The 24,834-nt window shown below is 37.8% G+C and overlaps 1 protein-coding gene and 1 long non-coding RNA gene across 2 annotated transcripts in view; one reads left to right on the top strand and one right to left on the bottom strand.

Annotated features, from left to right (window-relative positions):
• Window positions 1-24,834, top strand: part of adgrv1 (adhesion G protein-coupled receptor V1) — a 1,080,612-nt gene that overhangs the window by 950,303 nt on the left and 105,475 nt on the right. The window lies entirely within an intron of this gene.
• LOC129440701 (uncharacterized) lies at window positions 2,547-7,160 on the bottom strand. The gene is made up of 3 exons (XR_012365380.1): window positions 6,816-7,160; window positions 6,613-6,705; window positions 2,547-4,936 (listed from the first exon to the last, which is right to left on the bottom strand). It is a non-coding gene; the product is annotated as an uncharacterized lncRNA (long non-coding RNA).

Below are 24,834 nucleotides of genomic sequence, written 5' to 3'. Positions count from 1 at the left end.
ATCTTGAGAGCTATCGGGAGCGATGGCCTTGTCTCCAGATGTCCAGACTACTTCATCACGCGTTCTGCACCATGTGCAAGACCGACGTTGACATCAGTCACCAAGGGGCAACAGGTAACGTACACAGTACCACACAAACACTCCCCACCCCCGAAACATAATGATATTAAAATGGATCGGATGATAAGAAAAATAAAACGTTCATAGTGTTAAGGTTACAGGTTATTTTTGCCTAATTGAATTTATGATTGTTAAAAATTACCTTGCCATCATAACGGAGTCCAGCTTTGATGAGCTCTATGATAACTGTGTAATAGCAACGGTGTATTTTCTCATATTTCTAAATTTGCACTTAATTTCATAAAAAAAAATATAACAGTCATAACACATTGATAAGAGGAGGAACGGCACCCGTGTGAATGTACCGTAAGGCTTTGGTGTAAATGTATGATGATTTTGCAGACGATGTCGCGGGGTCGTGTTCAGTCACTATTTTGCAGATAATATTAAAAATAGCATTCAGTTGTGTTAAAATGCAATGTAATGTGACAGATCAAAGAGGAAAACATGACGCAAAGATGTCACATGCTAAATAGCGTGTGACGCCATCACCGCCACAGTCTCTCAAAATCTGTGGGAAACAGTGAATATGATGGCCACTGACAATGCAATGTCACCCATGTCAACATTTATAAAGCCTATCTGAAAAATCTAACCCCTTTTATTTATTAGCCTATTATTTATTATTCTTGTCTCTGCAGGCTTAAATAGCGTGATTTTGCAGTAGTTACTTTAGGCCTATTTAATGTTGCTTTATGAGTAAATCATTACTTAATAATTAATACTTAATTCCCTTCAGTAATCAGAAGGCTATGTGATAACCTATGGTCTGACTCATCTTTAACACAGAAGTACTTAGGCTTATTTATTAGCTCAAAAATATATGGGCACAAAATATTAGACATTTGTGTAGTTTCACTACAGGTACAGTTATTCATCCACTCCATTTGTCTACATACTAAATTAATAATTTATCGTAATCTAGGAGGTAGTGATGAGCCAAACAATATATTTGAATATAAATTACATGCCTATCTAGTTTTTATTTGAATTAATTGTGTGCGCGTGTATGTATATATATATTTACACAGTGGGTACCGAAAGTATTCAGACCCCTTTACCTTTCAATGAGGATCAGAAGAAATGGACAGCATGTGAGTTAAATATGAGTGTCACAGCAAAGGGTCTGAATTTGTATGACCATGTGATATATCAGTTTTTCTTTTTTAATAAATTAGCATAGCAAAAATTTTCACGTCTGTTTTTTCTGTCAAGATGGGTTGCTGAGTGTACATTAATGAGAAATACTATGAACTTTTTTTATTTTAGCAAATGGCTGCAATGAAACAAAGAGTGAAAAATGTAAAGGGGTCTGAATACATTCCGTACCCACTGTATATGATCATAATATTTGTAACATCCAGGAATATGACCTAATAGCCTTTCATAATCTTTTTCATCTCCACCTAAATTTTCAGATTGCAGACGCCATGTGGAAGGAACAAAGCACAAGAAACTGGAAAGTGCCATGGCCTCAGTCCCTACCCACACAGCAAAAGGACTCCGTGGCGGATCAGTCGCGGAGGTATCGCGGCTTCCGGAACGGACCCGCGAAACGGACCCGTGTTGGCGTCCACTTGCGCGCAGTGACGGATCCGCAATGAAGGCGGATCGCGGACCTGCCGTGGCCTCGGGCTGCATACGCTCCGCATCTGTGGCGCAAATTCATTCATATATCCGCCGCGGACCCGCAACTGACTCATTAAAAGTCTGAAATAAGCTCCGGGACGGATCCGCAACGGATGCAGACCGGAGCTACTGACTTCGGAGCGGTTCCGTTACGAATCCGCTCCGGAGCTTATTGCTATCAGGACCGGGTCCGTTTTGGACCCGTTTATCTCACTTTCAAATTCAAAATCCCTTCTTACTGTAGGATAAAATAGGATAAACTAAACTAAAGGATAAAACCAAAACTATCACTAGGCCTGGCCACTGCAGCAATATAGAACCTTAAATCTGCATTGTCTTGTATTTTTACCCTAACAATATTGTAAATATAGGCCTAACAGAAAAGTTTCACCAAAGATATCAATTTAATGTACAATACTACTCAATGGAAATATAAAATTGCCATTTACATTTATGGACAGTTATAGCATATTCTGTTCTTGTTGAAAATATTATTTTTGTGGTCAAAACCTAATTTAGTGCTTTATAGGCCCAGGTCAGTGCAAACATAAAATACTTGATCTATTAGGCTACAACTTCAATGAAATGCTGCACTATGCACAGCTAAAACATCTGACAATGAATAACTGGAGAAAGACAAGTTGCTCAACAAAAATGTTTTTTTTATTATTTAATCATTTCTCCCATTACACATCTCCTTCACTGTAAAAAGTAATAAGTTGAGTTTACTAAGAAAACCTGTGGAAACCGATTACCTCAAAATTGTCTAGTAAATTAAGTAAGCATTTTTGAGTTAATAAAACAAAAAACAGCTTTGTACAGTTAACATCTGTATACACAAAAATTACATGAAAACCTGAGTAAAGTTAACTCAGTATGATAAGTTCAGCTAACTTACAGATTTCATTTCAGCTTAGTACAGATAACTCAAACTAAACAGCTACTACAACATGTCTGCTAGTTCAAATTACTAGAAAAATGTGTGGAGATTATATGAAAACTTGAGTAAAGTTAACTCAGTATGATAAGTTCAGCTAACTTACAGGTTTCATTTCAGCTTAGTACAGATAACTCAAACTAAGCGGTTACTACAACATGTCTGCTTGTTCAAATTACTAGAAAAATGTGTGGAGATTATATGAAAACTTCAGTAAAGTTAACTCAGTATGATAAGTTCAGCTAATTTACAGTTTCATTTCAGCTTAGTACAGAAAACTCAAATTAAACAGTTACTATAACATGTCTGCTAGTTCAAATTACTAGAAAAATGTGTGGAGATTATATGAAAACTGATTACCTTAAATTTCTTAAGCAGGTTCAATTCAAACCTATAAGTTGTTAATACAAAGACACGCCACAGACTGTTGGCACAAGTAGTTCTTTTATTTTTGAATGAACATAAAATGTTAATTCAAGACCTACTTAAAGGGGACATTCCACAAGACGTTTTTAAGATATTAAATAAATCTTTGATGTCCCCAGAGTATATTATGTGAAGTTTTAGCTCAAAATACCATATAGGTAATTTATTGTGGCATGTTAAAAAAGGCACTTTATGGGTCTGAGCAGAAATGCACCGTTTTTGTGTGTATCCCTTTAAATCCAAACGAGCTGCTCAGGTGGGCGGAGTCTCAAGCGCTCACCCTGTAGACATGACAAAGCATCGAGGAAGATTCTCTCACGAAAGAAGTTAGTGAGCGATGTTAAGCATTATATATTTGAACAAGTTTAAAAAGTCAATCATCTGTTTTATGCATACTAAATACATGTTTATCAGTAGATGGGGAACATTGTGGAATAAAAATAAAGACTTTTAGGTCTCATATGCTGCCAGTGTTTTAAACAGGCACAATGATTTTCAGCATGTTACAATAAATTACACTTCCACAAACACTCAGAAGTAAACTTTTTGACCAAACCACACGAGCACATTTAAATGATTTGTAATAAAACAACACGTTTAATGCTTAAACTTTAGAGAAACAGATCACATGACATGTTTAAGTTTATTGTGATTGAACACATTCGCGTTTCTGTCAGTCTCTCGTCTATCTTGTTACTCCTCGTATTCACTTGAAACTTCAGAGAAACATTAAACAACATATTTACTTATTGTGTATGATAGTGAATACGCGCTGTTCTCTTACTCTGTCTCGTGCAGTGCATTAATCCTCGTGTTCATTCATATAAACTTCAGAGAAACACATTAAACATAACTTACTTGAAAGCGAACCGTCGCGTTGCTCTCTCTCTCTCTCTCTCTCTCTCTCTCTCTCTCTCGTTCGTTTACTCGCTCTCTCTCACTCACTCGCTCTCTCTCTTGCAGGTTAATCCTTTAGAACGTTAATTCAATCTTTAGAAATATTAAAACTACAAGTTATAAGATTGTAGGCTCCTGTTTGTGTTTGAGGGAATACAAACGCCTCATGCTGTCAGTCATACTTTCTCTCGGTCACTCTCACTCGAGGTAGCTTCATGGTTGGATAGCGCACTTGAAGGGGCGGTATCATTTTATTAGGAGCCCTTACCTACGTCATGGGGGGAGCGAAATCCGCATGACCTATTTATTCACATGCTTGCAGAGAGAGCCTTAAGTTACAGGGTTGCTATTTTTCATGTTTTCTGGGTTGGTAGAAGCACTGGGGACCCGATTATAGCACTAAAACATGGAAAAAGTCTGATTTTCATGGAATGTCCCCTTTAAGGCATGAAATCAACAACTGCATATTCAAAGCATAAATGCACATTCTGCACTCTGGAAATATTTTTTTTCACAATTCACACTGAAGACTCCGTAAAAAAAAATCAGTACTGGATTTCAGTAATTTTGTAGGTCTTATTAAAGAAATTAAACTCAAAAATTTTACTGCATTAGGCGATTTTTCAGGGATTGTATTTTCGGTTTGAGAGACTTGTGGCCGAGTGACATAATCACCCTTTGAATGAAATCAAATGTGTTCTTCAGCAGCAGAGGATACTTTAAATTTAGAGCATAAATGAGCCCAAAAAGCAGGCACATGGCTTGGGGAAGATTTCCTATGTCATCCAGTACAACTGTGCCTTCCAAAACTATGGCTGTGGATGTGGCATCAAGGTGCAGTGAATAAGGTACAGTTTTAGAGTCCTCAGGAATCACAGTCAGTATGCAAACTGAAGTGCTGGCCTGGTGTTCCTCATCACCACAGTCCTAAAAACAACATAACAAAAATTTAAAAATAAGTAACATTATGTATTTTATAATAACTTCAAATTTGAAAACACTTTGCACAATAAAATGAAAATAAAAGAAGCTGAAGCTATAAATATCAAAACCAATCTGAAACTGCTAATTTGATATTTGTGACCCTGGACCACAAAAGCAATCATATGGGTCAATTTGCTGAAATTTAGATTTATACATCATCTGAAAACTAAATAAATAAGATTAAAGTATGGTTTGTTAGGATAGAACAATGAGATACAACTACCTGAAAATCTGGAATCTGAGGGTGAAACAAAATGCGAATATTAAGAAAACTGCCTTTAAAGGATCTTCAAATTAAGTCATTAGGAGCACAGAAGTAAAGTTTTGATGTATTTCTGGTAGGAAAATTATAAAACATCATCTTGGAATATTATCTTTACATAATAACCTAATTATTTATTGGCATAAAATAAAAATCTTTAATTTTCACACATATAATGTTTGGTTGGTTATTTCTACTTATACCACGTGTCTGTTGAATGCTGTATTCTGATTGGCTGAGAAATGTTCCGTGGGTATGCATTAATTTCTGATAACCGCACACCTAACTTGTCAAATGTCTTAAAAATAGGCACCAGAGCAATGTTTGTGGTAACCGTGGTATAAGAGGAATAATTGACTCCGGTCCCCTGAACTATTTGAAAACAATGCACACCCGCTCCACGTCGTGCCGCATTGCACCTTGGGTGTGCATTATTTTCTTATAATTAAATGGCCCGTCGTCAATTATTCCTTACATATCAGCCATAACATTATGAACACCTGCCTAATATTGTGTAGGTCCCCCTTTTGCCACCACAACAGCCCAGACCCGTCCTGCCTCGACAGGTCAGGGCTGTTTTGGTGGAAAAAGAGGGACAATATTAGACAGGTGGTCATAGTGTTATGGCTGAAAGGTGTATACCATGCGACCTACACCTGGTTTTGTTGTTCAGGGTCAAAATTTGATAATGTATCTTAACTCTTTTCCCGCCAGCATTTTTTAAATAAGTTGTCAGCCAGCCCCAGCCTTTTTTTTTTATTTTCAGTATAATGCCTTCCAGAAAATGTTTTTCATTGAACATTATAACATACAAAATATCAAATGAAAGAACCAACCCTCTTGCTTAAAAAAAGTTTCATCCTGTCTTTGTTTTGTTCTCTTTTATCACCTCTCAATATGGGTAGGTTTCTTTCAAATTAAATTTTTTTTAACAAAAAGCTGAGATGATTGCATTTTTGTGAAGGATTATTGTTAAAGATCAGATTTGATGATCAAAACAGACAGAAAGTTCTTACTGTTTGGCCTTAGTGGTTGCTTCACTGTTTTATAAGTTGGGTAAGAGTCCCATCTTGTAAATAATAGCGGAAATACAGATTGCCGGAAAAACTCATCATTGGCAGGGAAGCGTTTTCTTTTAATTGACAAGGTAACTTTTTGGTGGGTAAAAAGTTAATGCACTTCTGAAAATATATTGGATTAAACTTTCATTTTTTATGCATGATTTCTACAGTAGTTTTCCTCTGGTTTCTTCATTTAGTTTTCACTTTTTCTTTATTCTTCTTTGTGTCCTGACGGTTTGGTTCAAAAACTGCATGCATTACAAACACCCAGAATAGAAAATTATATAACTACTTACAAAACATGTCTTGTAGAAATCAGTGGGGTCCTCTCCAAGGAGCAGTGGAAGGCCATGAAGAACTGCTGTTCTTCTGCCACTGATGTCAGATTTCTGCCAAATTATTGAAAAAGGAATATTTAATAGCAGTCATAGCACAAACACATCAAAGAGCAAAGTCTACCTGCAAAAGCAAAAATCTGGGGTGTGTCTGTGGAGCTTACATCATCAATCTGGCACAGGATCTTCTTAAGTTTACACCCAATATCTCCCCCTTTGGTCCTGAAGATATCAATGAAGCGTGGAATAAAACCGTCCAGTTTTTGGAAGAATTCGTTTTGTAGGTTTTTGCCAGATATGCGACTAAACTCCCCCACAATCTACAAATCAAAAAAGGCACATTTTAGTAAAAAGTGATCCTTTAATTTAAAAGTATGAATTAAACATCAATCTGTTTATTAACCAAATGTGATTAAACACATTTTATGCTGTTTATTTTTTAAATTGTATAGAAAAATTGAAAGACATTTTACATAAGAATAGTTACTCACCTGACTCTCCATGAAGAGTGCTGGCCACCTGTCCAAGGTATCCTTCACAGCAGGTTCGTTCTCTATCAGTTCTTTTCTACGTAATGCAAACGTAAAATTCATATTCTGGGCTATCAGTGCAGCATTAGGTCAACGTTTTTTTATTTCCCCTGCCATCTCTTTCCTTTTGGTTTCCAAGCTGGACTCATCTTCACCATCAGGGTAATCAGGTAGAAAATTGACTTCATACCTCTTCGGTCTTTTGATGTTTTTCTGAAGCTGTTGTCCTCTTCTTTTTCCACCATTTACGGATACCTCTAAACACCCAGCATGTCGCAGTTTTGAACGGTAATTACCCATTTTCCACCTGAGGCTATCATACCACCCGTTCCACCCCTTAGAGGAGCCAGGCTGGGTAAGGCAGGGATGTTTTTAATTAGTGCAGCAGCAACCTCCTCAAAATTTTCTTTGTCTGGGTAGGCTTTGAAACCATATATTGTCTCTGAGAGTTTGTGTAGGATCTCGTGCTTCAGCACTCCAGACACTTGTAGATAAGTCTGATCTTGCATGTAATGTAGGTTTCCCTGACGTAACCTATATTCAACGTCAACAGGAAATGTTGGGATTTCAAATGGTTCTGGCCATGTGGTTCGCTTACTCTGACTTGAAGGGTCATCAGATGCCACAGAAAGGATTTCGGTCTCTGCTGTACTAGGTGTTGGTGTCGTCACAGAGACAATCTTCAGTGTGGGCTTATCTGGCAGGTCAGCAATGTCAGTAAGATTCACTAGAGAATTGTTAAAGTCAGGATCCTCAAATTGTATGGAGAACTTGTATGTAAGTCCCAGCTTCTCTTCAAGTTGCTCCAACAGTGACTCAACGGTCTGTGGTTTCTCAGGAAGTGTGACTTTTCTGATATCATTTTCATTAACAATCACTCGGAGTATGGTCCTCGTCTCTATATTTGGTTTGTCTACAAAGGTTAAAGAACTTAGTAAGTTTTCTGAAGATAAGTATTTACCCTGCCAAAAAAACATTTTTTTTTCAAGAAAGAAAAATTACCACCCATTCTTGTTTAAACACATTTAAAAAGTACACAGAAGAATTGATAAATAATACCATGTTGTTTGTGCCATATAATCCTTGTGTTCAAAGCATTAAATAGCTTTGTATAAAAAACAACAACAATGTAATCCATTGCAAATGTTTTACAAAATCTCCTTTGTGCAATGAAGCGGTTCTTTAGAGAGACAGTGCACAGAATGTGACAAAAGAAACGAAAATAAAGTTACATTTCAATTTGTTTTTCATCAAACACACCAATCTACGGTCAGAACGCTTGAAACATAAAGCTAATTAAAACAAGTGAATAATGCTTCCATGACCTCCTCAATCTTGAAGGCAATCACTACTTTATTCTTATATAGTACAGAACATCTTACACAAACTAACCGTTTTACGTCCTGAATAATAATAATAAAAAAAGTAAACAATGACAATTTGCAGAGTTTCTGAACTCCCTTTGGCATTAAAGGGATAGTTCACTTTAAAATGAAAATTCTGTCATCATTTACTCATTCTTGTGTTGTTCTAAACATGTATACATTTCTTTTTTCTGAAAAAAATATATATTTTTCTCAAAATATCTTATTTTGTGTTCATCAGAAGAAAGAAATTCATACAGGTTTAGAACAACATGAGGATGAGTAAATGATGACAGAATTTTCATTTTAAAGTGAACTATGCCTTTAATTGTGTCATCCATTTAGCACAGGATATAATGTTTAAGTGTAACACAGGTTCTGCCCCTAAGTGTATAGGCTGGCAAAGGAAATGGGTCATTTAAATCTAAGGGTTTGATAACTGACATTGATAGGACATGACTGCACAGTTCAAAAGAACGAAGATGCTCAATGTACCAACATGTCAGTTCTTTGCACACAAATAGAACATCATTGTTTATGACCAGAATTTTGAAAATCTGTCTGAAATCAGGCAGTCCTGAACAAGTACCAACAGATACAACCATATCTGGATTGTACTTGATTCCATCAATGCTCACAGATGATGCTGAGAGGACAGTATTTTGAACTGCATATGTCTGTCTCAGGAATTCCTGAATATTCTCAGAGAAAGTGGAAATCAAAGTACCCATCACCTTCTCTGTCTGAACTGGTGGCTTGAAAAAAGAGGGGCAGTCAATAAGCCATCTGTCTTTGATGCCTAACAGCCAGAGTTTGTGTAACATTTTAAGTTTTTGGTGTCACGGATTACTTGTTTGAAGAATTTGTGCTTTCCCTCAAAGCGCATTGTCCACACATCTCTTAGTGGTCCATACATTCTTATGAGCTGTGCATAGTGCTCAATGTAGTGGTGTTTAGGGCGCAATGTGAATTCAGGGAACACTGTCAAAAGTAAATGCCTGTGTTCTGAAATCTTTGCATCAAGAAAATCAAGAGAATCCTCAGTAAATTTCAATGCCACTGCCATTTCTGAAATATCTTTTAAAAGCAACAAAATTTCCCATGTTTGATCATTTTCAGGGATATCAAACCCAATCATGAGGGGCAGAAGTCTTATTAATGCCCAGTTTTCATGGGCATTGCCACCAATCGTGCCTCTAGAGGCAAATGTGGCTGGGATGATTTGAGGCTGATCAACTTTGTCAGAGAATTTGTAAGGAAACTGCTTAATAGCTTGATTTAGAGACTCAAGAGAAATTAATTTCCTTGCAACCAAATTATTAATGCACAAAGACATTTCAATGGGGATGACACCCTCCATTAGGTTGTGCATTATGTCAGGTGGAAAACCACCGATTGTGTGAAAATGTTCCAACCTTTCACTTAAAACACATCCACTTTTCACACCATACTGCCTTACCAAACTCTTATCATTTAACACTTTAGCCACTTGCCTGTCATGCTCCTGCTTTGATCGGAGTTCAAATGCTCCCAGACGGACCTCCTTTTCCTGGGTCACTTCTCTTGGCATAGCAGAATCGACATGGATGCTCAACAGTGAAGCTCTCTTGTAACCCAGCCAAAGAATGAGCAACTAGATTATCAGAGGAAACAAAAAGCACAGTTCCTTTCACACAGTCACCTAACTTTTCAATGTACACACCATGATTTTCAAGAGCTTCAAGGTCTTGAACAAGTGGGCACAAGACATCTGTGTAGCCATATTGTTTTAATGTACTAGCTCTGCATAAAATTGCTAGCTGAATTGACTGAAGTGATGAACGATCTTTTGAGGGAAGATTGGCTAGAACCCAGTAGAGACCAAACATTTTGTGTTTTTTACGCGAAGTTCCAATGGGATTAGCAAGCTCAAATTCATCAACATATAGACCAAGAACAATCTGAAAGGTTTCTGTTTTAAAAAAGTCATTTTCTTGATAGTGACTGCCATCTCTGAAAGTGTTGTATCCATTATCTGGGCGGCCATTACAAATGACTTTATTTAAAATGTCATCCCTTTTTAGAATGTTTTGCAACATTTGCAGAATTGGTACATAAGAGACTGACTGTGAATCAAGACTGTATTCAATTGGCATGACCATGGGAAATTCATTCTGAAAATATGATGCTCTTCTGCTTATTGTGGAAAGAGGCTCGCCAGCTTTGGTCATTCTCAAAATTGGGTTACTTTCTTTTAGTGCATTGGCTATTTCTCTTACTAATGCATGACAGTCAGTTTGTCCATGTTTACGAAGAATTTCCTGAATAGCCTGATAAAAAAGGGGCTCTGACTGAAGTAAAATCTGATGTATTTCTTGAATTACTTCTTGTGCAGCTTTATCGGAAATATGTAAAATAGCCTGCATTTTTAGAAAAAGGGAGGCTAAATTGTGTTCGAGCTGATGCTGCAAATCTTCAAAATTTTCTGTTACATTTTCCTCCAAGTTATCATTTAGTAAATCAGGGCACAAAGGCTCTTCTTGTTGCACATTATCTGTACTGGGAGTAACAACAGATAAGAGAATGTCAGATTTCAACTGCCGCTGATCAGGTGTTATATGCTCTCTACATTTATGGACATTAAATGTAGAATAAACATTGCTCTGAAAATTGCAATTTTGGTAGGGACACTGCACCATTTCATGATTTTTTAGATGATGCCGCAAATGAGACAGAAAAATAGATTCTGTGCAGGGCTCCTTAAAACTGCAAAGCAGGCAGTGAAATATTAAAGGGGTGTCATCAGATTGGCTGGTTTGACTACCATATACCTGAGGTGAATGATTTTTTGACAAATGTACCTTAAGTGAATTAAATGATTTAAAAGAGCACAGACAATCCGTGTAGAGACATGGAATCTGAGTACTTCTAGTGTAGCTGGCATGTTTCAATCTGTAGTGTTTTAACAGTTGAGCTCTCTTTTCACACGAGAACAAGCATAATTTACACTTCCACTGCATGAGTCCTCAAAAATAAACATATGCAAAGTAAAAAGGAAAATTTTTAATAACAAAAATAATTGTTAATTAAGCCATTGTAATTCATACATCGCGTTGCTCACTTTCATGTTAACAAGACAAGCGCAACACATGCAGATTCAGAATGCACTTTCTAGAAGGTTATCAGTAAGTGACTACAGAAACTGCTCTGTTCTTACGTGGCATTAATGATAAACCACAAACTAATTGGCTTACGAACTGTAAAAAAGACGATGTTTGTAACGTTAGCTATAAGTCATGTGTCAAATGACGGTTATATGTTAATTTAGACAGTAAAATAATAATATCTGCATTGTTCTCTTTTCGTGTAATGAGATAAATAAATCCTTTTCACTTAACTGTTAATTTTCAATACAATGACGACTGAACAAACGATGACAATGATGATTGTAAGTAACGGAATACCTTGATGTGCTTCCACTTCCGCTTCTTCAAAACAAAACGATGAAGTTCTTCGTTGCAGTTGTCTCTAAATAGCTTCTTGTGGCCTTTGCTTTGCGCATGCGCATAGACTAGACTCCCGGGAGAAAGCATATGAAAGCTGTACACTTTAATAACATTGCACATATAAAATGGAAGTTCGGTGAACATTGATGGATGGATCAATAATCATTAGCCTTGCCAATAAGCTTACATTTGTATATACAATCAAACAATCACGCACGAAAGCACGCGCGCACACGCATACCGGCTATGTCCGAAACAGACTGTAAAAAATAGGTCCGAAACAGCCTACTTCCATACTATAGTAGGCGAAAAGCATTGAGGCGAGTTGTATGTCAGAATTCATAATATTCCAAAAACAGTAGATGATCTACTACTTCCGTCAAAATCCTGCTATCACGTGAGCCCCCGGGAGAGTTATCCAATATTATTACAATATCCAGAATTCAATTAATGTAAGGTTTTTAAGGGAAATTGCAGAAGAGAAGAAGTGATTTTATCAAGATTAAGACTTGGACATACTGTTTGATGTCAACCCTATACTTGATGGGAAAATGTATATCAAAAAATGTGGAGCATATCATAATGTGGTGTAAAATATATAATGCTATATTTATATATAGCATTATAAAGATATTTTAGATATTTATACATTATTTCAGAATGTTAACAATTATAAAGTTGACTATCATTCTTAGTTAATCGTAAATTGTTGTAAAATGCTTATGACTTGTGAATGTAATGCTTAGTTTAATTAAATAAATCAGGCTTGATGGCGTATGCAGCCTGCAGCCTGCATCCAATAATAGTTTTATTTATCATCCAATAATAGTTTTATTTATTAATTTTATTTAATAATAAAAGACAATGAATTTCAAACTGAATCAATCATATTAATTTAAGTACATATGCTTATAAATAAATTGATATAATACATATATTATTTTATACTTTATACAATAATAGTTCATACAATAATAGTTTTCTTTATTTTACTTAATAATAAAAATAAGGAATTTCAAACTGAAGTTACTGAACTAATCATATTTTTATTAATATAAGTACATATGCGTATAAATTTATATAATATGTAGACAAGTTTTTTTAACAAAGTGCTTTGCGTGCCCTCGACCAATCTGACTCCTTCACGCGACTGTCACTGCCTGCACTTTCAACTGTCCTCGCGGCTGCTGCAACTTTCAACCCTCTAAAACAAAAAGGTCCTATTGTCTTTGTGTATATAGATGAATCAGATAAATTAATAGAAACAATACAACGTCAGCATATTTCGCGGAGGTTTTAACTGCTGCCAGCACAATGAGAGTCTACAGTATAAAAGCAAGATGCTGCAGCAAATGAGCAGCCGGCGGCGGCTGGCTGCAGCCAATGAGCAGCCGGCTGGGGCTGGCTGCAGGATGACTTAACTTCCTCGCTCATGTTTTATCAGACAACTACTACTCAATATTTTGCTTTAGTATAATTTTCGGGGAAATTAAAACGGGATTCGGGATTAAGATTTTGCTTCAGTATGATTTTCGGGACAATTAGAGCAGGATTCGGGATTCGGGACAGCAGCTTAGATTTCGGGACTGTCCCGAATTTTTCGGGACGTCTGGTCACCCTATTCGGAAACGACCAGAGAGAGAGGATTTATCCAAAGAAGGAAACGGAGGGGCGTAACTGCTCCACATTCCAATACAGTAGGTGGCGATAGTGCACCTTAAAGTTGATGCCACCGGCCATTTAAAAGAAAGAAAGAAGACAGATTTATTTTATTTATTACTAAAATGTGAGGCTTATGCAAGAGAAAGTTATTTAAGTTATTTCAAGCATAAGTGAGTTGGAAATGGAACTCTTGTCTATCCAAGCATTGTTAGGTGATTGCCGTTTAAAGTATATGAAGAAATATTTTATTTCTTAAAATATACTCTTTTAATTAACAGGATTTAGGTCACTACTACCATAATGTTATCTACACTCCAATCCAGTAGGTGGCAGGAATGCACCATTTAATAGAATAGAAGAAGATTTATTTTATTTAAATATGTCCAAGCTGTTACGCGAGTCTATTCAAATGCAAATACATCGGTTTGTATCTAAAACGAGATAACTTAAAAAATTATGTCAAAACATGTTTATTATGTATTATGTAATCATGTTTTGATTGTGTTTTATTATGCTACTTAGCTGTATTTCTTTAGTTATGAAGGCTTAAATCAAACCAACTGCAGTTTAAATGATATTAATTGGAATGCACAATCAAATTTCATTTCAGATTTTTTTTTTTAAACGGAGATATCTCGTTTTGGAACCAAACATTCATATAACAGCTGTGTGTGTGCGCGTGCGTGTTTTTTCTTTGCACCAGATATTTGAACGGTAAACAGTCATGTAGTACAGCACACTCAATGCCCTAGAGTACCGTTTACTAAAGTGGCTTAGTTTAACTATTGCAACCACCTAAAAGCTCATACAGCATAGCATTGTAAAGTAAAATCAACAAGTTGGTCCAAATCAGTTATACTTACAAATTTTTTTCAAGTAGATTGAGTTATTACTTTTTACAGTGTTGTTGCCCGATCTGTTGCCAGGTTGAACACAGCACCTGTAATGAAACAGACAGATGTTTATGGTATGTAGCATCCAAAGTCAAGTATGCTTATCATAGTAATGCCACCGAATGAAGTAAAAGTACAGTTTTTTCACTAGAAATGTACTTGAGTAAATGTATCATTAAAAATCACTTTAAAAGTACAAGTTACCCAAAACTGTAAATGGAATTCGTTACACACCTCTGGTTAAATCACCCTGTTAACAGACGCTCAAAATAACAGACGAGAAGATTGTCTTTACCAACCACACAGTCGCTCTGACTGACACCTGCATTCATTTAGTCACTGACTGACACCTGCATTCATTTAGTCACTGATTAGGTCACATGGCATCTTGCAGTGTGACCGTGAGTCTGAACCGAGTCAAACAATGAGTAAATTGCCAAAGATTAATTTTCATTACAAAGAAGATGGCAGATACACTACACCAAAATTGCCAAGATGTAAACTTAATAATGCACATCTAGGGCTTAACCATTATCCACTAGTGAACATGCTCAAGTTTTCCTAATATCAACGCATTCCAATCATTAGTATACAGGATGATTAAAAAACAATGTTTACTGCCACAATTATATCAATAAATCAATACTTACACAAAAGAGGGTTCAGCTGAACCGTGTCCCAGCAAGAAAGTCTCGATTGACAGGTGTGCATTGTTTAACCAATCAGTAAAGGCGCGTCTGAGGATCCGACATGGGTCCGTTCAGGATCCACTGTTTGACAGTAGAATTTATGGCGCTGCCGGAGGCGGAGCTGATCCTCTGCGCGGCTCCAAAACGAATGTGACAGTCACGCGGGTTTGGCGACTTGAACGCGGATCCGCACAGGAGTCTGCTGCTGTGTGGGTAAGATCACCACAAAATTTTTTGGAGATCAAGATCTACGGACCATCAGGGCAGAAACACTTTTTTCAAACTTTATAGCTGAGCACAATGTGCCAGTGTCTATAACTGACCATGCTGGACCATTATTTAAAAAGATGTTTCCAGATAGTCAAATTGCCCAGCAGTACGGCTGTGCCCGAACCAAGACAGCAGCTATATTGAACACACTTTCCTTGAATGATGAACAGGTTATCAGTGACCTCATGTGCCATTTAGCATTGCAACTGATGGTAGCACAGACATGGATGATGTCAAGCTTTATCCTTTAGTTGTCCGTGTCTATGATCCCAGTGTTGGAAAAGTAGTTGTAGTACTCCTGAAAATTGTTGAGTGTAGAGAGTCTACTGTCGAAGCGATATACAATCTCATTGACCAGGAACTAAACAAAAGGAAAATACCATGGGGAAATTGTGTAAGCTTTTCTGCTGACAATGCCTCTGTCATGCAGGGGTTAAGAAAAGGTGTCGCAGCATTCATTAAGTCACAGAATCCTCACATTTACATGGTCGGCTGTGCATGCCACCTGATGCATATAGCTGCAGAAAAGGCTGCAAGAAGTCTATGTGTTGACATTGACTGCAAGTGTGGTCTGCACCCAAACAGCTGCAAGTGGGGTCTGCACCCAAACAGCTGCAAGTGGGGTCTGCACCCAAACAGCTGCAAGTGGGGTCTGCACCCAAACTGCTGCAGGCAGGGCCAAGCACTACACAGCAGCAGATAGGGCCCACACTCAAACAGCTGCAGGAAGGACCAAGCACTACAAAGCAGTCAGCTCAACCACCGAAGGAGTTTGACCTAAACCAATTTGTTTTTCAACAAAATGAAATGGGCAAAAAACAGAGGGATCTGTCCAAAAAGAAAACAGAAGAGAAAAAGAAGATAGAAAAAACAGAGGTCACAAAACCACAGAGGGTGTTTGCTTTCTTGACCGACCCACAATCCAAGCTGTATGCTCTTTTTTTAAAGAGAGCTATACCTTTATTTGAAACTTCAAACGAGCACCTGCAAAAAGAAGAGCCATGTGTGCCCATATTGCTGCAGATATTGGAGCTACAGTTCCAAAAAATGCTTTTGGCCTTCTGCAAACCTGAGTGTGTTGTGGAAATGATGGAGGAAGTAAGGAGAGGATCCCAACCCACTCTCTACAAATCCAGGGAACACCAGCTGCCTGATAATGAGCTGTCGATTGGACATGACACAGTGACATTTATCAAAAGTCAAGCTAACTTACCTCTTGGAGCTTTCTTCAGGGATGTAAGGAAATATTTCACAGCAGCTGTTCAGTACATGCTCTATAAATTTCCCTATGGGGACGAATTGCTGCGTCATGCTGCCGTAGCTGATATAAGCAGACGCCAAACAGCCACATTCTCCTCACTGACATACTTCATAGACAGGTTCCCCTGCTTGTTGGGAAATGCTGTTACAGTGGATGAATTGGAGGACGAGTTTCGGCTCTTTCAGTCCACCACCTTCAATGATGGTATTCTTACCAAACGGGCTGATGAAGCTTGGAGAGAATTAGGTGTGATGGAATCAGGAGCGAAGAAACTTTTTGCAAACCTCTCCGCAGTTATGCTTGGGGTGTGTGTGATTTTTCACAGCAATGCAGACTGTGAAACTAAATTGTAACAATTTTATCACTCCAACTGACTGTACACATGACATGCTGGTAGTTAGCAGTATACTGTGACTTATGTGTTCGAGATTAGGTTTTGCTGACCTGGTTGTGTTTAGTGCAGTGGTGACTTGCTTATATAACCTGAGGAGGCAGGTGTTATCCTAAAGTTTCTTTAAGGTCTTCAGCATAATCTGATTCTCTTCATACCATAAAAACACTACTAGAATTAAAATAACTGCAAAAAATCCTGCTCGTGCACCAAGGGCACTCGCGTAAAAGGCCTCTCCATCTTAAAGTCCCGGGCTGAATTTCAGTCCCAGTACGTCCCTGACTGCAGGAAAAGTACATTTACTGGACATTTTATGTGAATGCTTTGTTAAAGAAGAATGTCTTAAGTTTAGATTTAAATTGCTCGACTGTGTCTGATACTCGAACATTATTTGGTAAATCATTCCAGAGCTTAGGGGCCAAGTAGGAAAAAGATCTACCACCTTTAGACATATTTGATATTCTAGGGATAATTAAGTGACCAGAATTTTGTGATCACAGTTAACGTGGTGGATTGTATTCTGATAGTAGTTCTTTAATATACAAGGGCGCTAGGCCATTTAAGGCTTTGTAGGTGATTAGTAATATTTTAAGTTGTATGCGATATTTAACTGGTAGTCAGTGTAAAGATGCCAGAATTGGACTAATGTGGTCATATTTTTTAGATCGAGTAAGCACTCTTGCGGCGGCATTTTAAACCAGCTGTAACTTGTTAACCTGATTTGCATGGCATCCCCCGAGTAACGAGTTACAATAGTCTATTCTAGAGGTCATAAAAGCATGGATAAGCTTTTCTGCATCTGATGCAGACAGCATATGGCGCATTTTGGAGATATTTCTAAGATGGAACAATGATGTGCGGCAGACGTTGGAGATATGACCATTGAAAGATAGATTGCTGTCGAACATTACGCCTAAATTCTTAACCGTGGAAGATGGCAGCACCGTGCAGCCATGTATGGGCAACTTGTAATCTGACATTTTATGTTTGCAACGATTTGGTTCAATAACAAGTATCTCAGTCTTATTGGAGTTTAGCATAAGAAAGTTATGTGCCATCCAGTCCCTAATATCACTAATGCAGTCTGTTAGCTAGGATGTGACGAGATGTAAAGCTGGGTATCATCCGCATAGCAGTGAAAACTTATGTTATGTTTCCTAGAGGTAACATATATAACGAGAATAGGATAGGGCCTAGAACTGATCCCTGAGGTACTCTCTATTTAACGGGGGAGTGATATGAGTCTTCCTCATTTACATAAACAAAGTGATATCGATTAGTTAGATACGATCTAAACCAGGCTAACGCCTGACCACTGATGACAACATAGTTTTCTAGTCTATTGAGTAAGGGCACATTATCCAAACCAAACCAAACCATGCCCCAGCGTGAATGTCACCCCTCCCTACTCCCCCAGGTGCACGCACTCACACTGTACTTTTTATCGATCCGAGTCCGGGCACGCTTTTGTCAATAAGATGCGATTGTTTTGAAAAAAGCAGGAAGTAAAGCTCTCACTAAACACTGAACCCCCCATAATGATCTGTGTTTTTTATTCAGAGTCATTTGGTGCGCGATATCAGACAGCCCTCTCACATGTCATCATAATGCTTAGTTGATCTGTCACGTGCGCAGCTCGGACATTCACGTAACCCTGCTACGCGCATCAAAAGGTTTTTACGGAGGCAGATGAAGGTGAGTGGTCGCGCAACTAACGTCTTCACCTTTTGAATTGCGCTCAGGCGCGATTGCGCTCACACCACAGCCTTCCGCGCCTGAGCCCAAGTGAACCGCGCCCCGGCCCAGCTCTGCAACCCGGCCGTGGCGTGATTAACCAATCCGCGCCCGGGCGCGGAACAGAGCGATCACACTAGTCAAACAAACCAGGCTTTGTGGGTCAAACGGGATTTCACCACGATCGGATGTTAATAGGAGGTCATTTGTAACTCTAAGCAGCGCTGTCTCTGTGCTATGGTGGGGCCTGAATCCAGATTGGAACTTTTCATATGTATTATTATTTGCTATGAATGTGCTTGCTGGCTTGCCACTACTTTTTCTAATATTTAGAAAGAAAATGTAGATTTGAGATTGGTCTAAACTTATTAAGACTTCCCTGGTCAAGAGTCAAGAGTCAAATTTATTTCATCCATAAAAATGGAAATTACAGTGCTTACACCCACCATCATGCTCATACAAACAGATAAAATACAAAAACAAATAAATATATCACTAAAATACAATAAGTTAAAACATTAAATACACACGCATAACACTACGAAAACTGTACAAATGTACATTTAAAATGCTCATTATGCTGCCTAACTACTTGTGGTATAAAAGAGCAGGTGGTCTTAACCGCCCACTACGCTCTATGACCTTGTTGTCCAAACAAGCATAAAGAGGATGACAGGAGTCCTGCATAATCAAGCTGCCATTTTCTCCAGGCGATCATAATATACTGTATCAATTGTAATTGTCAACCCAACCATTTTACCAACCCTTTTGTTCAATTTATCAATCCTCTTCTTCTCAGTGACCCCTACATTCCCACCCCATCCTACAACACAGTAGCTCCACACACTACATATAACAGACATAGCAAACATTTTCATTACATCAGAATTAACATTAAAAGACTGCAACTTCCTCAAACAATACAAAGTGGACTCAATTTGTCCAACAGTGATGAAATATGATCAGTTCATGTCAGCTTATCATTAAAAATCACACCCAGGTATCTATATGTTTTCACTCTTTCTATAGTTGCCCCTTTAATTTCCACTGCCCCAGTTTCTATCTTATTTCTTCTAAAATCAATCACTAACTCTTTTGTTTTCTTAACATTAAGCTCCAGGAAGTGACTGTTACAATACTCAACAAAGGCTTTTATCTCTTTCCTGTAGTGGCTATCATTATCCTGTTCAATTAGACCAATTAGAGCGGTATCGTCTGCAAATTTCACTACTTGACAATTTGAATGCTGTGGTCGATAATCTGCTGTATAAATGGTAAATAAAAACGGTGATAAAACTGTACCTTGTGGAGAACCTGTATTTGTAATAATTTTTCCTGACCTTATGCTCGAGTTCAGTTTGACAGATTGAGTTCTATTCTCTAAAAAATTTAAAATAAACAGACTAAAACCCCCTGGTACCTTCATATTTATCAGCTTTTCAACCATAATATGTGGTTGAATAGTATTGAAAGCCGAACTAAAATCATAGTATTACATTTTTACACAGCATCCACTAGTGTCCAGGTGTGTATAAATAGAGTCAAGTTTAAAAACAATAGCATCTTCTGCCCCCCTACCTTTCTGGTATGCAAACTGACAGGGATCAAGATATTTCTCCACATGTGTCTTTTCACATACTTTCATAGCGACTGAGGTGAGGGCCACCGGTCTCAAATCATTCATACCCTCCACTACTTTCTTTTTAGGTACCGGTATGATACAAGATTCCTTCCATACATCAGGCAAAACATTAACAGAAAAGCAATAATTAAACAAAGTAGAGAAAATGCTGGCTAACTGAAAAGTACAGCCTTTTAGTACCTTAGGTGTAAGCCCATCAGGACCAGCCGCTTTTGTAGCCTTTAACTTCCTAAACATGTTATATACTTCATGCTCATTAGTTTGAAGTGTATCTTCTCTGTCTGAACTGTTAATTAATTGCTCTCTAAGAGTAGTTCTTTCATTAGAGAAGTCAATTTTATCAAATCTATTATAAAAACTGTTTAACTCATTTGCATATTCCATGGAGCCATTTAGTTGACTCCTATCAGGCTTCCCTTTACCTACATATCCACTCATTAACTTCATACCTTCCCACACCTTCTTCATATCATTCTCTTTAAAATGGTTCTCTACTTCACATTTATACCTATATTTCTCCTTATTAATTTCCTTTCTAAGTTCTTTATGGACCCTTTTAATGACTCTTTATCCCCCCTAGCAAAGATTTTTCTCTTTTCCCTTATTAACCTTCTAATCTCACCATTCATCCAGGGTTTACAATTTGCATACAACTTAACCCTTTTCTGTGGAGCAGCAACATCAGTACAAAAAGTAATATATCTGCAAACAGACTCAGTAAATTCATTAATGTCCTTTGCAACGTTCTCAAAAACCACCCAGTCCGTTCTTTCAAATACATCCTGCAGACTATCAATCACGTCATTTGTCATCTTTTTAACAGTGCCTGTTCTGGCTTTCTGTCTTTGTACCAGGGGGATATATTTGGGGCATAGCAACACCAAGTTATGGTCGGCTTTGCCTAAACCTGGCAGTTTTCAAGACACATACGCATCCTTGACTTTGGTGTAGCACTGGTCGAGGATTGTATCCCCCCTGGTGTTGCATTTAACGTGTTGATAATAATATGAGCCACTGGTCTTTATTGCACAATGATTGAAATCCCCCGTTATCATAACAAACGCATCCGGCAACGCCGATTCAATCCTGTGCACGACCTCTTGTATTTCCTCGGCCGCCTCCTTACAGGCATTCTTGTGCGGCACATACACCGCTACCAGAATCACTTGTGAGAATTCAGGAGGAATGTAATACGGGCGTATGTTAACAGTCAATATTTCAGCGTTTGGAGAGCACGTGTTTGATCTGATAGACATATTGTTTGGGTGGCAGTAATCCTCATTCACATAAACCATGAGTCCACCCCCACATTGCTCTCCCGAATCCGCTGTTCTGTCCCCCCGAAAAACCTTAAATCCATCGACCTCAACTAATTCATCAGTGTGATGCCTCGCCAGCCATGTATCCGTAAATGCCATCAAACGTATGGATCTGAATTTGTGCAGAAACACAAAATTTGCTCTCAATTCCTCCATTTTATTCCCGATCGACTGTACATTGCCCATAATCAAAGATGGAATATACAGCCGGCATTTCCGTGATTGAAGTCTCTTTAAAACTCACCCAGATTTAGCTCTTCTGCGTCTTCTTATCTCTTTCGGGATTTCCTGGAAACCTGCCAAGTTACTCGTCGTACTCCTACGTTGTTCCAGGGAAACTCCAATCTCTCTTAGCACCGCAACTGAGTAACAAACTCTCAGAGCCGAGCACTCACAATTGTCCAAAGATTGCAATAGGTATATGCAGAGCAGCAACAATAAGCACTTATTCATGTCCATTGTAGCGTTTAGAAGTAGCAAACTATGTGTCTAAAAATACCAAAAAAATTGAGCATAGTACACGGAGGGTAGCGAGGTCTGCCACAGGAGCAGCGACCGGAAGTCAAGGTTTGTTTTTTTAATGAGCGGTCTAATAACTGCTAGTTTGAAAGCTGTTGGAAAGTATCCTAATTCTAGAGATGAGTTAAAGATATTTAGTAGCGTGTTTTACACTACATGAAATACCTCTTTTACTAATTTTGTGGGAACGGGGTCTAATATACAGGACGATGATTTGGATGACGTTACTAATTTAGAGAGCTCTTCTATTGTAGTAGGTTTAAATGACTCAAGAAAATGTACTATTGGGTAGAGTGGTGGCTGCTTGCGTAGTTTCTATGTTTTCCCTAATAAACATAATTTTGTTAGTAAAGAAGTTCATGAAGTCGTTACTATTGTGTTGGAGTTTACTATTGGTTTCTGTTCTTTGTTTCTAGTCAGTTTCGCAACTGTGCTAAAGAGGAAACGAGAGTTGTTATAATTTTCTTTAATAAGCGTACTGAGATAGGTAGATCTGGCGGTTTTAATAGCCTGTCTGTAGTGTTGAACACTCTCTTTCCATGCTGAACGCCATACCTCTAACTTTGTGCTTCGGTAGTTTCTTTCCATTTTTCGAGCTACTTTTTTAAGGGCTGCAGTATGATGGTCATACCATGGAGCTGGCGTTTTTTCTTTAATTCTCTTTTTTCGAATGGGAGCAACGGCATCCAACGTGCTAGAGCAAACGTTGTTCAGGTTTTCAATTATAATATCCAGATCTTCACGGTTCTGTTACATGTTTCATTTGAGACAGGTCTGGAAGAGTGCTAATAAAGCTATCTTTAGTGGTGGAAATTATTGTTCTGGCTAATCTGTAGCATGTTGTAGACTGAGCGGTCCTATCTAGAAGTATCGTGTATTGTGTTGGGATGTACTACGTTACCCATAAGGCATTTGAGTGTATGACGTAATGCAAGAGGCAACTGCACTGGAGAGTGTGTCCAAAGAAAACTATTTCTTTCTGACTAAAATGACATTTGTCTTTGTTGAGCTTTAATCCAGACTCCTGGATTGTCTGTAAAACTGCCTCCAGATTCTTATCATGTGTCTCTTGGTCTCTGCCATACACCAGAACATCGTCCATGACTACTACACAGCCTTCATGTCCCTCCAGTAGCTTGGTCATTTCCCTCTGGAAGATTTGCGGAGCAGATGTGATTCCAAAGGGAAGTCTCTGGAAACAAAATCTGCCTCTTGGAGTGATAAATGTTGTGAGTATTGAACTACTGGAATCCAACGGGATTTGCCAAAATCCTGAGGAAGCGTCCAACGTTGAAAAAACTTTAGCTCCTGTCAGTTTTACGGCAACATCCTCCAAAGTGGGCAGTATGAATTTTTCCCTCTTCACAGCTTTGTTGAGGCGCTTCAAGTCTACACATATCCTGACATTCCCATTTTTCTTAACTACTGGGACCATTGGGGCACACCAATCTGTAGGCTGAGTGACTTCTCGTATTATCTGCATAGACTGCATCCTCTGTAGCTCTTCATCTACTTTTTGCATTAAGGGAAAGGGCACCCTCCTTGGTGTAGCTAAGCTATAGGGTTGTACATCTGGCTTAAGTTCAATTTTTATTGGTTTACAGTTCAGACAGCCAATTTCTCCAAAAAGTTCGGAATGAATGTGATCTGCTCTGGCTACTAATCTCATACAGTATATATGGTAGCTAAAATTAACGAAAGCTGTTTGTTGTTACGATCAGTTATTTCCATATTTAACAGTATTATTTCAAACGAATTACATTTTAGTTTGGATTTATGGTTTACTTTAAATATTTTGTTGTATATTGTAGCTACACCACCCCCTCTACCTTTTAGACGAGGAACATGTTTATAATAATAGTCTTGTGGGGTGGATTCATTTAAACTGATGTAATCGTCTGCTTTAAGCCAGGTCTCAGAGTGCATCTAAGTTTTGGTCAGAGGTGGAAAGAGTAATTAAATATTGTACTCAAGTAAAAGTTAAGTTACTTTAATAATATTTTACTTAAGTAAAAGTAAAGTTACTGGTCTAAAAATCTACTCAAGTAAAAGTAAAAAGTAAGTCATTTTAACTTTACTCAGAGTAAAAGTTACTTTTTTTTACAGCGGGGAGAGGTGGAGGAATCTATTATAGTTCAAAAACGACAAGGGAATATACATCTCAAACTAGTTGTTTTTAATTGTAGGAACATCTTTACAATTAAAGTGCAATAACAAAAAGTTAATAAAATAAAACGTTTTTTTTTTAACTAAGAAACATGTATAGAATTGTTTAATGACTTTTACATGTGAGTTATGCACTTTTGAAGGTGGTCAGCAGCTAGTAAATACAATCAATTTTATTAAACTATATATAGTGTAAAGTTTAGAATGAACCCTCATGTTACATATAGTTTAAATGAGCATATAATGAGATGAGTGCAA

This window comes from Misgurnus anguillicaudatus, chromosome 22, assembly GCF_027580225.2.
Source record: "Misgurnus anguillicaudatus chromosome 22, ASM2758022v2, whole genome shotgun sequence".
Classification (NCBI taxonomy): domain Eukaryota; kingdom Metazoa; phylum Chordata; class Actinopteri; order Cypriniformes; family Cobitidae; genus Misgurnus; species Misgurnus anguillicaudatus.
Note: the sequence above shows the minus strand (reverse complement) of the source record. Positions and strands in the feature narration are given on the sequence as shown.